Below are 18,336 nucleotides of genomic sequence, written 5' to 3' on the forward strand. Positions count from 1 at the left end.
ATCTAAAATGCTAAAGTAGATTCTTATTTGCTCAATACAATCTAGTCATAGGACTTATCTTGTCCATCTGTTGGGCTCTATACTCTGTTATTCAAACAAGTCTTCAAGCTTCTGTGCTCGGTAATCACAATGTAGCATCCCTGTGCATACACTTGCCCACATACATTGTTTATCAATAGTTCCTTATTTATAAACAATTTCCTAACCACTTAATATCCTTGATCACATATCCCATGATCAATCATAGCCATCAGATCTTCAAACTTGACCAATTTCAATGTATTGTTCGATCTAAAAATGTTTTACCTCACCTTGGAACTTGCATACATTTCTTGGAACTTGTGCTAAGGTATTGCAGTATAATCTGCGTTGTAGATCTTTCTATCGATTTTCCTTTGCCATAGATTCTTAACAAACTTCATACATGGCATACTAATCATTTAATCAATTCCAGCTCATCAGCTTCCTTCATTAAATAATGCTTTTAATCATTTAATGCATTCTGTTGCAACTCGGTAAATACTAAACTTCACTCGGTAGACATTCTGCCTTCATTAACCGATAGCGATAACCTTAGGGTTTACCGACTAGGTTCCTTAGGGTTTACTGACTAGGTTCTTTGCTCGGTAACATAGTATAGTATTAACCTTACAATCAACAACATATGTAGGATATCCAAACAATCTAAACATCATAATCTCATCATTGTCTAACTTGGTAATAGTTGCCCATTAAATAACTTATTCCTCCCCTTATTCATCACATTCTTTCTGTGTCTTTTACCGACATCTTTATACTCATCAAATCATACTTCTTAAGATATGGCAACATCATACTGAATTAGAAAATCAATTTCTTAACATCAATGATAAAATAATAATATTAAGATAGTAAACATCCTTAATCAGTTATATCCATAATCATCAACAACCTTCTCAATATCCTTATTCAAACGCCAACAATCTCCTCCTTTGGCATTGATGGCAAAACCAATTGATTTGACCTAATTGACTTGAATTGCTGTGAGATTCTGAAATGCTCTCCCCCTGTCATTAGACTTCTCCCCATACAATAGTCTTCTCCCCCTTTGACAACAATGCCAAAAAGTAAAGAACTAAAATATGATTTCTTCCACTGAGAAGTGAATTCCTTGGTGTTATGTGTCAACTTAGTCTCGGTCAGAGCATTATGTCTTCAATTCCTGTTCCCTGTATTTTTTTCCTGCACACCTTTAGATGTTGTAAATAAGCATCAATCCACACATAATATTCTATAGATTCATCGAATCGATGCTTTCACCGAACTTGGTCAGTGAGTATAAGATAGGGGTAGGACTCCTAACTTGCTTCTAAGATACTCAAAAGTGTCCCTTGGCAGTGGCTTGGTGAAGATATCTGCTATTTCTTCCTTTGTGCTAACATACTCCAACACCACTTTCTTCTCTTGAGCTTCTTCTCTAAGATAATGATATTTGATAGAGATGTGCTTTGTCTTAGAGTGCATAACAGGATTCTTTGAAATGTTAATGGCACTAGTATTGTCATAGAATATAGTTATTGGCCCGGTAACTTTCTCATTTATACCTTCCAACAGTTGTTTGATCCATGCTATATTGGTACAATTCAATGCTGCAGCAACATATTTAGCTTCTTCTATTGACTGTGAAACACATCCTTGTTTCTTGCTAAGCCAACTCACTAGTCTTTCTCCTAAAAAGAAAGCTCCTCCACTTGTGCTTTTTCTGTCATCAATGTTGCCTGCCCAATCAACATTAGTATAAACTTTTAAATCAAAGTCATTGCCTTTTTGATATAGTAAGCCATAATCCTCAGTACCTTTCAAGTATCTGAAAATTCTCTTGATTGTTGTCATGTGTGTTTTCCTAGGATCTGCAGAAAATCTTGCAACTATACCTACAACATGTGCTATGTCGGGTCTGTTGTGAACAACATATTGCAATTTTCCAATCATAGATCGGTAGAGTGTCTCATCAATAGATGCAGATTCATCATTCTTTGATAATTTACAGTTGGTAGTCATAGGAGTACTTACTGGTTTTGAATCCTCCATTCCAAATTTCTTCAAGATTTCCTTTACGTACTTGGATTGAGTAATGAAAATCTCATTTTTCATTTGCAGTATTTGTAAACATATAAAATACTTTATCTCACCGATTAATGACATCTCAAATTCTTTTCTCATTTCATTTCCAAAGTTCTTGCATAAAGAGTCATTTCCACAAAAGATAATATCATCAACAAATATGGTTGAGATCAGTATTCCATTTTCATCATTCTTCATGTACATATTGTTGTTTTCACTTGTCCTTATAAAACCAATCTTGATTAAATAAGAGTGCAATCTTTCATACCATGCTCTAGGTGCTTGTTTCAAACCATATAAAGCTTTGTTCAATTTACATACCTGATCTTTATTCTTGTCTTCAACAAATCCTTCAGGTTGTTCAATATAAACTTCTTCTAATATACCATTCAGAAATGCAGATTTGACATCCATTTGATATACCTTGAAATTTTTGAAAGCAACATATGCCAACAATGTTCTTACTCCTTCAAGTCTTGCCACAGGTGCAAAAGTCTCACCATAATCAATTCCCTCTTCTTGAGCATAACCTTTGCAAACTAGTCTTGCTTTATTTCGAAAGACCTCACCTTTTTCATTCAGCTTGTTTCTGAAAATTCACTTTGTACTAACTACATTTTTGTCCTTCGGTCTTGGGACTAGTGTCCATGTGTCATTCTCCTTGATTTGATCAATCTCTTCTATCATAGCTTTTATCCAATCTTCATTGTTAAATGCCTCTTTCACTATTCTCGGTTCAAATTCAGATATCAGACATGTGTTATGTCTCAGTTTGTTCCTTGTCATCACTGGATCATCTTTATCTACTATAATTTGACTTCATGCATGATTCCTTCTGACATATTTGGCTAATACAGGCTCGGCAGGCTCTGTATGATCTTCTTCATCACTCGGTAACTAGACATTCTCTTTATTTTCTTCAGCAGCTTTCTCGGTAGGACTTCTCGGTTGAACATAGACAAATCCTTCATAATTTTCTGGTTCCATAGAATTTCCTTCATCATTTCTTTCTGCAAATTCATCAATTTTCACATTTGCACTTTCTACTATTTTGTTAGATGATTTGATCAGACATTTAAATGCTTTACTTCTAGAAGAATAACCAAGAAATGTTCCTTCTTCACTTTTATGATCAAACTTTCCATTTCTATTATCTTTGTGTACATAGCATCTACTTCCAAAGATTTTGAAGTAACTTACATTAGGTTTCTTGTCATACCAGATTTCATATGGTGTCTTCAAAGTTCCTTTCTTTAGTTGTACTCGGTTCAGGGTGTAAACTGTTGTGCTTATTGCTTCTCTCCAAAATGTTTGTGGCACTTTCTTTTCAATCATCAGGGTTCTGGCATAATCCACAATAGATATGTTTCTTCTCTAAGCTATCCCATTTTGTTGTAGAGTTCTCGGTGCAGAGACTTGTCTTTTTATACCATGATCATTGCAGAATAAGTTAAATTCATCAGAAGTGAATTCTCCTCCTCTATCAGATCTAAGACATTTTAGTTGTCTTCTTGTTTCATTTTCAACTCTTGCCTTGTACCATTTAAACATTTGAAAAACTTCTAATTTTTCTTTTAAAAACATAACTGACATCATCCTTGAATAATCATCCACAAATAATATGAAATATTTATCACCATAATAACTTTGAACTTTCATAGGACCACAAAGATCAGTGTGCACAAGATCTAAAATTCCCTTAGAAGTGTAGGACTTACTTGTAAAGCTTGATCTTGTCATCTTACCCATCTCGCATCCTCGGCACATAGCATTCTCAGGTTTTTCCAAACTCTGTAGACCTCTTACTCAGTGCTTCTTGCTTATTTTGATCAGATTATCAAAATTTACATTACAAAACCTTTTATGCCATAACTACGTATCATTTATCTTTGCATAAAGACAATTATTCTGAGTTGATTCAAGGTGAAATGTGTTACCTTTTGTTTGTGTCTCGGTAGCAGATAACTTTCCAGGATTGTCATGAACTTTGACAATTCCTTTCTGAAATTCTATTCAGTAACTTGTGTTGTTTAGCTGTGCTACACTCAACAAATTATATTTCAAACCTTCAACCCAATAAACATCATTACATTTAGCATTTTCAAGAAGTGTTATGGATCCTTTACCTTTTACTGGATATGGTGCATCATTACCAAATCTTACATAACCTCCATCATAATCTTCTAGTATAACAAACTTGTGTTTATCACCTGTCATGTGATGTGAGCATCCACTATCTATGATCTAAGAATCATTAGTATTTATGTGAGATATTAGGGCTTTTTCTTCATACCTTTCTTCATCTGATCCATCTTTGATAGCCACATAAACTACTTCCTCTGTATCAGTTTCATCTAATTTATCATCATTTGATTCATCATCGGCTATTAGGCATGAATTTCTATCTCTTCTTCTGAAGTCTCGGTATCCTCTGTAATGATTATTTTTCTGTGTATCATCTCAGTAATCTCTCCTTTCAGCAGAATCTTTGTCAGGACAGTTAGAAGCCATATGTCCTATCTTATCACAATTGAAACATTTCAAAGATAGTGCTTCAAACTCTTCTTTCTTTCTGATTTCCTCATACAGTTTGTGTACTTCTTCCATGTTCTTACGAAATCTTTCACTTGCTCCACTATGATTCCCTTCAGAATACTTACTCATTCTATCATTGTAATCATCAAATTCACCAAGATGAAAAGAACTAAATGCAGATTCAACTTTATTTACCGAAGACCCATTGTTATCAAAATTACTTAATTCAAATGCATGTAGCTTACCAATAGTAGCATCCAAAGAAACTGGCATATTGGGTACAGACCTCAATTCATTTATTGCAGAGACTCGGATTGCATAAGCAGGTAGAAGGGTTCTCAATAACTTACTTGTGACATCCTTTTCTTCAATGGTTCCTCCTGCTCCTTTGATTTGATTGACAATCTCCTTTAGTCTTGTACCATACTGGGTTATGTTCTCACCTTCATTCATTCTCATAGATTCAAGTTGTCCTCTTAGACTATCCACTTTTCCTCTTTGAACATGTTCATCACTGCCATACACAGATATGATCTTGTCCCACATTCCCTTGGCATCATTGCAGCCTTCTAGATCATTAAACTCTGAGTCAGTCAATGCAGATGTTATTTCAATCATTGCTTTAATATGTTATTGCTTTGCCTTTATCTCTTTCATTGTCAATGGATAGGTGCTCGGTGTAATGAAATCATTCTCCAAATAATATACAGCATATTCTTCAACTCCTGATATGTTCAACTTCATCCTTTTCTGCCATGTAGAGAAACTTGACTTGTTCAGCTTTGGTGCATCCCTCTTATACATCTTTGGATCTTTTCTTCAAGTACCTTTAAACCTTTTTTTCGGAGTCCAAAGCTCTGATACCAATTGATAGTTCTGATACTTAATTGTTAAGTACAGATGCCAAGCTAACAAGATGAGAGGGGGGGTGAATCATATAAACTTAATCTTCCATAAAATCAACAGATTCAACCTCGGTAACATATATTTCAGCAATATAACCAAAACTGCTAAACATGCAAACTCATAAGCATATAAACATCATAACACTCATAACACCAGATTTAACGTGGAAACCCAAATAGGGAAAAACCACTATGGGATTTTAGATCCACTAAGAAATATACTCTCCTAGAGTATGCTCGGTTGAAAGCAAATCCTGTTAAAGATTACAAACACATTGCTAGATGTGACCCGGTTAAGGGATTTCCCTCAGATCTATTAGGATCTTCACCTTGTTAGAAGTGACCTTGTTAAAGGATTTCAAACACTCAATCAGAATGTCACCTTGCTAAAGGGTTTTACAAATAAGACTGTTAAGTCCACTCGGTTAAGAGATTTTTTGTCACTTCACAAAATAACAGTAATAAAAATCTATCTGCAACTTCACATCTAAAATGTTAAAGCAGATTCTTATTTGCTCAATACAATCTAGTCATAGGACTTCTCTTGTCCATCTGTTGGGCTCTATACTCTGTTATTCAAATAGGTCTTCAAGCTTCTGTGCTCTATAATCACTATGTAGCATCCCTGTGCATACACTTGCCCGCATACATTGTTTATCAACAGTTCCTTATTTATAAACAATTTGCTAACCGCTTAATCTCCTTGATCACATATCCCATGATCAATCATAGCCATCAGATCTTCAAACTTGACCAAGTTCAATGTATCCTTTGATCTAAAAATGTTTTACCTCACCTTGGAACTTGCATACATTTCTTGGAACTTGTGCTAAGGTATTGCGGTTCAATCTGCGTTGTAGATCTTTCTGTCGATTTTCCTTTGCCATAGATTCTTAACAAACTTCATACATGGCATACCAATCATTTAATCAATTCCAGCTCATCAACTTCCTTCATTAAATAACGCTTTTAACCATTTAATGCATTTTGTTGCAGCTCGGTTGCAACTCAGTAAATACTAAACTTCACTCGATAGACATTACGCCTTCATTAACCGATAGCAATAACCTTAGGGTTTACCGACTAGGTTCTTTGCTCGGTAACATAGTATAGTATTAACCTTACAATCAACAACATATGCAGGATATCCAAACAATCTAAACATCATGATCTCATCATTGTCTAACTCGGTAATAGTTGCTCATCGAATAACTTATTCCTCCCCTTATTCATCACATTCTTTCTGTGTCTTTTACCGACATCTTTATACTCATCAGATCATACTTCTTAAGATATGGCAACATCATACTGAATTAGAAAATCAATTTCTTGACATCAATGACAAAATAATAATATTAAGACAGTAAACATCCTTAATCAGTTATATCCATAATCATCAACAACCTTCTCAATATCCTTATTGAAATGCCAACAATCTCTTATTGTCTGTTAAAATGCCAACACTGCCTATGTAAGAACCTCTCAATAATGAAAGGTGTTCGACCAATCAAATACCATGATGCAAAAGTATAAGGCATATCTCATGCATCCTCGGGCTAGGCCTCACAATCTAGATATGGCCTCTAGATGACCATATCCAAGGCATCTAATACATGGCACCAATACTCTAGTTTGCCCAACTTACGCTAGACAACAACACCTGTGTACCCATATGCATAAGGGTGGTTGACCGATTTTTCTTTTTCTAATAGTAGCCCAGTAACCACTATGTTCTCCCAAGCCCACACCTGTAGTAATGTCACCCCTACTGATAAACTCATGTACTCTATACTCTAGATACCCCACCTGGTGGAGCTCTCTATATAGATGAGATAGCATGCATAACCCCCAGGAAAATCTCCTACCCTCTATCACCATGTCCTCCAGAACTAACCCCCATCCCACTGCCAGTCTCTTCAACCTATAGTTGGGACATAGGACTCCTCCAATGAAACCTACAAGGACAGAAGGCAATGGTGCATACCTATCAGCTATCTCCTGCCAAGGGATCTCATACCCACTAATGTGCTCATCTTGGAACACTCGTCATAGAGCCTTGGTGCCACCCTCCTCAGTATGTTCATACGGTATCAAATCTCCATCAACAGGGATCCATAAAATCCTGTACACATCCTCAAATGTCACCATCATCTCCCTCGTCGCCAAATGGAAGGTGTTAGTGTCGCTATGCCACCACTCCGCCAACGCTATCAATAGACCTCAGTTAATCATATATCAGGGCATGTCAAGAATAAAAGATAATCCATACCTCTCGATAATATCTCTATCAGCCTATGACAGCTCAGGGATCAGTCTCCATGTCTTTGGGAATTGCTCTCAAGACTGAAGGACACCTAACCTCTCCTGCATATTGAAACCATATCAAGTCAAATCATATCAACCATCAATCATAAATCAAATCTAATATATCAATTTTATCCAATCAATCAACAACATATCCAACATCTCAATCACATCAAAGCAATAAAACAACACAATATTAAAATCCAACAATCAAATCTCACTCCAATACCATATCCAAATCAAAAAGCACCATATCAAGATCCAATAGACCATATCCAAAATCGATCAAAATTCAATCAATGGATCAAATCAAATCTATCAATCAAGATCATCTCAATCACATCAAAGACATCAAAGCACACAATATCAACATCAAACAATCACTCCTAAAGATTAGGCCCATAATGAAAAAGAAACCTATATCGTGACCCATATCAAGCCCCCTATCAAGCAATCTGATCAATTAGACCCATATCAACACCAATCAAATCAACTCGAATCATATCAAAAATAAAAACTCAACCAAGCAACGTAAATTTTTCAACTTACAATTTTGACATGCTAAAACACACCTCAAATGCGCTAGACTGCCCCCTATGCGCTAATCTTCTCAGCAAATACGCTAAAGTTCAAGGCACATGCGCTAAATTCAACCTATGCGCTAATCTTCAACACAAAAGCGCTAAGTTGTGGGTCCAATGTGCTAACTTTAACCTACGTAAGCAAATGTGCTGACCTATCATGCTTATGTGCTCCCCTAACCCGCGTATGTACTAATACAAAACCCTAGCTATCTATGTGCTAAAAGACATTTCATATGCGCTAAACTATAAATCTAACGTGCTAAAACGTAAAAATCTGACCTAAACATGAAAAACGTGACCAAAAATCACAAAATCGTACAAAAACATGTGGATTTCATTCACTTACGAGTAGTCCATACACAACGGGTCGTTGGTACCGCCTAACGCGCTTGAATCGGTGAGTGTGGTATGGGATCGACATATTCTCGTCAGAGCTTGAATTCACTAATCACAAGAAGACAAGTGTGCAAATGAATCTTCTTTTTCACTTTTTACCTTTTTAAGGGTGTAAAAAGGAGGGTTTATAAGTGGGAATGTATTTTTTTCCACTTTTCATAATTATTAACCCAACAAACATCACCTTTTTTCTGGGACATGAACCCATATGCGAATTTTAACAATTTCAACCTCGTCAACATTTTCAATAAAATCAAAAAATTAAAAATTCTCAAAAATTAACCAAATCCCAATTCATCTCCCAAGGGGGCATCATCGCATTATCATCACATCAAATAAGCATCTGAGACAACAAAATTTTTTTTATCAATATCAGGCAATTTTTCTTTGAACTAATGTGTGTACATACATCACTTCAAAGAGGGACAAAATGTAGACATATAAATGTGATCATTTGATTAAATAAATATTCAATGTCTATTTAATCCATTAAATCAATCCCTCTATTAATTAAATCATATTTAATTAATTATCCCCACATTCTTCTATTGATTAAAAAAATTCTTCAATTTATTTGATTGACCACATTCTAACCTTTAATTAAATAAACCATTTTAATTTAATTAAACTCCCATTTCCTATTTAATTAAATTTAAATTTAATTAAAATCTTTATCCTATTTAAATAAATCAAATTTATTTTAAAATCCTTCCAAAGCAAGTTGTAACAACTTTTTGAAATAAATCATTTTGTTTCAAAATTAAATCCAAAAATATCCTCCCACTTGCATCCTCCTAACAAATCCACTTGCATATCTAATCCCCCTTCTAGATTCTTCTAAACCATCCTAATTAGTCTAATTACCTCTTAAACATTTGCACAATCCTTAAGAAAAGGGTCACTTCTAAAAAACCCTCAAAGTCTTCATAAACCATTAAAGGCTTTATATCTTTAACAAGCTAACCTCCAAAGTCTTCAATAACTATTAATGGTTAACTCAAACTTGACCCTTGGTTAGAGAATTTCTCTCTAACTTAACTCTTCTCTAACCCATGGGTCTCTTCAAGCATTCATTGTTTTAACCATGGTTATACATTAACCCTTGCACAAGAGTTTATCCTTTAGACAAATGGATTATCCACTAACTCAACCCTAACCTTACTCCCTAGGGTGACCACCATGTCTTCTTAGGCATTTAATTCACCTTCTCTCTCCTCTGAAGCCATCTCATGTTGACAATTGTCACAATTTCATTGGTGAAAATTGTAAACATGGATTGAAGATCATTCAATCCTAGCCCTTGTTAAGATTATTCAATCTTAACCATTCAATTGTCCATTTGTTCTATAAATAGGTCTCATTTCTCTCATTATACATATCCAAGTTTCATGCATCCAGATTATAGTTTCTTTCATCAAGCATTTGCCTCTCTTTTGATAATTAACATTTTAATCATTTAGGAGCATATTAACATAGCATTTTAATCATGAATCATGTTACCATAGTTTGTTAGTTTCTTTATCATATCATTATCTTCATCATAGCATAATTAATCATATCTAAGTAAGTTTATCATATCATATAGATCTTAGGTGCATCTTGCATATAGATCATTTTCATCCATTATCACTCGTTCTTGGAGTTGTCATTCCAAAAGTCAGCTGCTCAATGATCTGAGAGAAACCATTGACTTGAGGAATCCTGTGAGATAGAGACCAATGAGATACATCTTGGAGGATTAGTTTGTTTAATTAGTTTAAGCTTAGTCTTTATATTCAAAAGTTTCATTGGTATGTTAGTTTCTAGTTTCAAATTGATTAATTGATTACACTAAAATCTTGCATACAGTTGGCACATTACAAAAACTTGTCCACTTCCATTTTCATTTGCATACTCATTTCACTTGCATTGATTTAGGTTGCATTTTTTTAAGGATTACCTTCACTTTTATTACATTGCATCTTTCCACATTTTTTCATGTCATATTAGGTTTCATTTGCATTCCTCTCATTTCCATTACATTTTAGGTTCACTATATCATTTCATTAGTCCCCCTCACTATCATTATAGGAATTCATTCTATATTCAGATTAATTTTATATCATTTCATTTTGTGTCATATCATTATTTTTAAGGTCCATTGCATTATCATCCTTTTAAGAGTTCATTTTATCTTATTTTAGTAATAGTTTCATTACATAATCATTGTTTGATTCACTGCATTTTACCATTTCATTCCATATCACCTTTACATTACTTTAACCATCTCATATTATTTCATTCAATTTGCATTGCATTATACATTTCCATATCATGCTAGTCATCATACGCATTTACCATCATAACAACATTACATATCATAGTCATTACAATTTTCCACATTCTACACAAATCATAAAACACAACTGTATAGCACATCATCATCCCATCATAATGCATCATCACATATCAATAATAAATACACATGTATGATCATCATCTCACCCTACATTCATCACAAATTATCAGTACATCATATAGTCATCGTATATCCATGCATACATAATCCATCTTACATACAACATGGGTTAGGAAAATCGCATACATCGTGCATCCATATCATATATGTATATAACATAACATCTCACACATCCATAACATAACATCGCATGCATGCATATCCTAATAGGTACATGCACACATTCATCATGCATCATAAACAATGTTTGCGGCATCATAATGATCATCATCATCACATAAACATACACATGCATCATCATAAAACCATCATCAAATACATCGCAATCCATAATAATTATCCATAAAAGTACAATCATTAATGAATCGCCGCCAAAAATCATAATTCATCTCATATATATATCAAAAAATGATGTGTCCAATCATAGTACAATGAAATATATCCTCGAAGGATCATCAAAAATGCTAGAGTCCTAGAGCTATCTAATGCTTTCTCTGTCAACTGCACCTGGATCCGCCCATCCTCCCGAGGGTCTTGCTGGTAGAGGACGAGGTGCTCACATACCTATTGATCCCTCTAACTGGTGACTTTGTGTGCACTGATATTTGGTGCTCTTAGTATATGCTCTCTTCTCGACAAGGACAACCTAGTGATAGAGATCTCTATAGTACTAGGTCTCCCGAGCCATCCTCTCAATCTGCATCTGAGATCTTGTAACCTCAGTGAGGACTTGTGACATGCCTACAAGAATCAGTAGTTGCCTCACCATGTCTCTCTCACCCCTCAATCGGGTGACATCCACTTAGCTCTAGGTAAGTTGTGCCCGCAATCCTCTCCATCAACTCCCCTCCCCAGGCCTCCTACAATACCTCAGCAGTGTCATCTGCCCCTATCCTGAAAGCATCTCACTCCGTTGTCACTACATCTAGGGCCACCTATAGTGTGTTCCTCTCTACCGGGAGCCCATCTTCCATAGCCCTCTCCCTAGCCACCTCATCCTACAAGCTTGTTTCCCGAGCTCTCTTAGTGTCCCTCTCCATGGTAACCTGATCCAAAAAACCCTGTGTAATCTACGGTTGTGGTTGTGGAAGTACTTATGGTTGAACTGGTGGAGGCACTACTAGTGGTGTTGCCACTAGGACCTGTACCTATACCCCCACCTGTCCATGTGCCTGTATGGGTCTTGACTGCAACTTGTGCTCCTCTTCCTTATCCTCTTCTTCGAGCTCTCAATGCTCTCTTACCTCTCTTTCCTCCTCTGGCCCCTCCATCCCCATCCCCTCCACCAACCTAGTCCACTGTGGGAGCCACCTCGTTCAGTCCCAACACACCTAGGATGGTGAGTCAGGTTGGTCGATGGAGCTCCCACCATGTTGCATAAGCACCTGTAGTCCCGACATCTATAAAATTCAGTCCAGGATCCTAGTCAACCGAAGTCATCCCTATCCAGTTGGTTTGTGCCTCGAATGGGCCTATAGAATCTCCCCATGTGTCGGTATCCTATGTAACTCGAGGATGTGTGCGCTCCTCACCTACAATGTCGTACTGGAGCTTGAACTATTTCATCACCTAGTGTGACAAATATTAATCTATAATGTGGATAGTCTGGCCCATAAACCAACACTATGTCTAGACAAACAATGAATAATATGCATCCTCATCCCACTACTCACACTGTATGTACAGTCACCATGTGAAATCCATCATCTCGTCATATATCATCACCAGCAGCCCACCGAGCCAACTCGAATATAGTGCAATAACCTTCTATATCTTTCCACATAAGGATATTGTGGTCGTCGCTTCTTGACCCTCAGTGGCCAACACATGGCTATGTGCTCAAATGCCCATATATGTAGCAATGTCACTCTGATACCGAGGCTCTTGTACCCTCGATAAACATACATGTGTATATCATGGTACAATTGCCCCAAGATGGCATATCCCCATGTGAATTGAACTCCATCCTCCATGATATGATACAAACACTTGGACCACCCGATCAAAAACCATGCCCACTAAGGGCGGGCATCATTCATCCATTGATCAAGTCGAAGATATATAGCACCAACCGAAGAATCCGTCGATGCCACTCCATAGCCGGCTCTAGATTCATCCACATCATGTCCATCGGTAGGTCATCAGTTTGACACAGATGGTGCAGGTAGTGATCTCCATGCTCCAACTGATACTTTGGGATCACTCCTTGAATCAGTACTCGCAAGACGCATCACACGTCCAGTAAGGTAATTGATTCCTCTCCTATAGGAAGATGGAAAGAACATGTATCACTATGCCAACACTCCACAAGTGTTGTCATCATCACTGTGTGGGATTGAAACTGAGGCCACTCATGAACCCAGTGCAATTTGACCTGTCAGATAACCATCCTATTTGTGCTATCCAATTTGCTCCAGTACTGGATAGTCGGCGACCAATGCTCCCATGACTGCAGTGGAGCTAATGCCTCTTGCATCAATGCATCAACCCATGTTAGTTGTTTCTTTCTATCCCCCCCCTCTTTCTCCCTTTTGAGTGCCTTGGGGCATCCCTTTGATGCCCCTCGGGTCTTTTCATTCATCCTTTTTTCTCTCTCATGCCCTCTTAGGCAGAGACAATTTCTCCTTGTGGAGATGCTAAAACCATGGTCTATGCACCATTTTGTAGAGTGTAGATGGTGGTCCATAGTCCACCCCTTTCCCCATGTTCCTTCCTTCATGAACGTCGATCCTTGCATCGACACCTGCATAGGCATCGCTATGCCTGCACGGACAGGGATCCGTTGTGCAGATGTTGATCCTCAAGCATGGATGTCGACCACATGATCAACATTTGTGCCCTGACAAACTTTGACCCTCATTTATGACCCCTAATAAATATTAATCTACTTAAATGACAAAGTTAGGTTAAGGGTACATACCGGTTCTCCATACTTAGGCAATTGTTGGAAGAGTTTGACCCTCTCACCACATTGCTCATGACATAGAATCCTCACCATCTTCATTGCTTACTCTCTAGGCTCTCTACTGCTTGTGTAATGGAGAATGTGAAAATAACCCTTCTATGGGCTCTGTGTGGCCTATATAAACCCTTCTTTCGCCCTCTTATCACCTTTTCCCTACTTCTTTTCCCTCATGTCATTCCTCTTTCTTGTTTCTCTTTTCTCTCACCTTTTTCAACCTTTTTTCACTATTTTCTTCTTTTTTGCAAATTTTCTTGAAAATTTTCTGATTAAAATCTTGAGGGGGCATCCCTTCCCTCGTTTCCATGCTAGGGCATCTTTTTTATTCTTTTACTTATCGCCAACCTTTGCAGCCACGTAAAAGAGGGGCAAAATGTATATGCCTAAAATTAATTAAGATTAATATTTAATTAATCTAGCCTTTTCGCATAATTAATTATATTAATTGTGTCAGTCCTCCTCAAAATTAATTAAATTATATTTTAAATAATTTTGTCACCTTACCCATATAATTAATTTATTAAAATTAATTATATCTAATTCTTCTAAAATTATTTCAATTCCCAACCTTAACCAATATTCTCTCCTAATCTTGATTAGTTAATTAATTTCAATTAATTAACTAATGCTTTTATTCCTACAAATCACCCTCTTAACCTCCATCATTTAGCCTAATTAATCCTAGCTAGAATCATGATCATCATTTCCCCCAGTTTTATATTCCTCCACTCATTCTCTCTCCTCTTGTCCCATCCTCCTAACTCACCTACTTTCCTTCTAATCCTCCATTATCCCACTTAATTGCCCCCTTTAATCATTTTCACATCCTTAATCACCAAGATTAGGGATGGTTCAACTCTTTGCCATAAATGGCTTTCCCATCTCATATCCCAACCTTAAATTCCACCCACTTTTGTCTATCTAAGGAATTTTCCCATGCCGTCTCTTCCCAAGGAGTTTATAGTTCTTTTATTCTATATTCCTCCAATGCCCCCTCTTTCTTGGGAATTTTTAATTCCCTTTGTCCTCTTCCAAGGAATTTTAAATTCCTTTCCTCTCTTCCCAAGGTACTTGGGGAACTCTTCCCCATGTACTTAAGAAGTGGGGAGACAAGAAATGTCTTTATGGCAAATCTCTTGGATCTCCCACTTTTCCTCTCAAGTACTTCTCCTCTCGCACTCAATCTTAGCCCTCCATTCCTCTTCAATCCTCACCCTCCGTTTTGGGCCCATTAAATCTATAAATTGGAGTCTCCTCCCTTCACAATACATCCATCTTTACTATATTGTCATGTTATCCATTTGAGCCAAGAAATCATCTATAGCACTCTTATCATGCCCAAATCTAGCCACGCATAACCTTCATCCATCAATCAATCCCAATCATTTTGTTGTATTTTGGAGAGCAATCCACATCCCTCTATATTAAAGGAGAAAATCAAGTGGATACAATGGCGCATTCCAATTCCAGCTCAATCAAAGGAGGTGAAGAAAGAAGGTATAAGGGTTAATTTTCTTTCTTTTGAATGCTTTCATGTGTTTATGTTTATGTTTTATGCATCTAAAATTCTAACCGGATTTCCTCATCCTCAAATAGATATACACTACCAAGTGAAGAAGAGGTTGTAGACAAGGATACACACCTCTTGCATAAGAGAGAATCCTTGATCGAACGAACAAATTCACACAAGGAATGATGTCCTATCATAAGAAAACACCACTCAACAAAGGAAAAGTGAATCCTTAGAAAGGATAAGAGAAAGATAAATGCCCCCAAGCATAGGGACAATGAGAAGGATTACACAACCTCCAAGGAGAGATTTATTCATAAGAGATGTACCGTTTCAAGCAAGGAATAGATTCTAACCAAGGAACACACATGTACTCACATGAAGGATAATTCTATGCAAGAAAGAACATCATGTTATAAAAAAAAAAAAAGGCAACTCATAAAGGAACAAACATTGTTTGGAATACAAAGGAGACAATGATAACCATGATAAAAGATCACACACCTCCACAAGGAGAAATTATTCATAAAAGAAATACCGTTTCAAGAAAGGAATAAATCCTAACCAAGGAACACACATATACTCGCATGAAGGATAATTCTATGCAAGAAATGACATCATGCTATGAAAAATACAACTCATAAGGAAAAAGTGAATCCTTCGAAAGAGGAAAGAGAGAGAAAATTATTATTTCCCCCGAGCATAGAGACAAGAATAAATAGGCTATTATGTTGCTCACTAAGTATGAATTCACTTGAAATTGTACCACCATGAATGACATTGAGCCCCGAATAGGTAAGGTAACAATATCACAGGAGCAACATAATAGGAACTTGAATGTTATTTGAAATGATTATGAGAAATATGGCATTCATTGTCACCTGTTACTTTTATGATACCTAGATAAATATATTGTTGTCTTTTAATTTGAAAGGCTTGACACTCATTAGTAGAATGGCCATGAATTTGATGACTTACAAAAAGAAGAATTTTCAAGATACTGTCTATGTTTCCTTCTTTTAGGACAAAGAAGAGAAATTAAATTGGCATGAAGGAGGTCGAACAAAACATTATCTTGTTGTAATGTCAGATTGGAATGAGAAGATGTGGATTCACTACACAATGGAGGAGAGGATGTTGACAAAGGAAGGGGTTGGAAATCTATCTTTTCATTAGAAAAGTGTGATTTCTCATGACTTTCAAGACTTTGTTGCACACGTCCTAAAAATTTCCCATTGTATCCATGTATAGGATTAGTAGAGGGTTTTCTCCTAGGTGGAATTGGATTGAATTTTAAAGAGGCCCAATCAATATCTAGACATGCGTTAGGATAAAATTTTTGAGTATCAAATTCAGTCACCTTAGATTTTCCACAAAAAGGTGTGAAATCTAATGACCCCCAATCATCCTCCAAGAGTTCTCCTTTAAGAACATCTTTAATAGGAGATGGTGTATTTGTCCGAATTGGAGAGAGGATTGTAGGAATTAACAAAGTATATGATGCTTCAATTTGTATGTTCTTGTTAGCTTCTAAAGCAAACACTTCATTATTATATATATAAGGAACTGCATGATAATCAGGTTGACAATTCACCCCATCTTTAACAACAATTTTAGATTTTTTGTGAGGTTGATAAACATCCTAATGAAGGTGGACAACAACCTTAGGTTCTTCAACAACATGAATAACATTGATTTGATCTTGGTTAGGTTCTTCATCTTTAGGAGAGAGAGTTGTTGCAACTTTCAACATTCAATTCTGGCCAACTGATGGGATAAATCAATGTAATTGTAATCCCCTACTCTTCAGGCTCTGCTAAACCTAGGCGGGTAAACCTTATTACCGAGTATCCTCTTCTTTTGATACTTAAGCAGATTCTAATTACAAAATTGTCTAAAGGTCAGTTTCAAACTGGCATATAGGCTTGATCTGACATGTTACCTATATTCCTACTTTCTACTTTAATGAAGAAAATAAAATCTTATTGACTGAAAATATGAGATTATAGATATATGGTTTAGACCAGTGCCTTCTTTGCCTATTGGTCTCAAAGTCTTATGAATTTCCTTTCCTTATATTCTCCTTGTTAGATAGCAATAATACCATCCACTCTTAATTCTTGTACAGTTAATGATTCAATTTCACCACGACAAATACTATATATGCAATTTTAATCTTTCCTAGAAAGAGGTGTATACAGTAATCAATCCAAGAATATATTTTATCTTGTTCATTCCATCAACAATGTAAGAGTCTGAAAATAATGAAACAACCATAATATGCAGAAAACCTTAAAAACCTTTGATTTCTCAGCATCAAAATAACAAGCTCGAATTGAAAAGCACTTACAATAATCTTTAACACAAGATGGGAAGCAAAAGCAAGCTAGTCTATATTTCTGGCAAAGATATAAAAGAATACATTTTCATCATATGTTTTTTGCATAAAATAAATGATCTTCCTTTTATAAGGAATGATCATGAAACAACATGTCTTTTGATAATGAAAAGGTACAATTTGAACTGGACTAACTAATTCTAAAATTAACTTCTTGCTAAAAACAAATTGATTGCCCCTA

Source organism: Cryptomeria japonica, chromosome 8 (genome assembly GCF_030272615.1).
Source record: "Cryptomeria japonica chromosome 8, Sugi_1.0, whole genome shotgun sequence".
Lineage (NCBI taxonomy): Eukaryota > Viridiplantae > Streptophyta > Pinopsida > Cupressales > Cupressaceae > Cryptomeria > Cryptomeria japonica.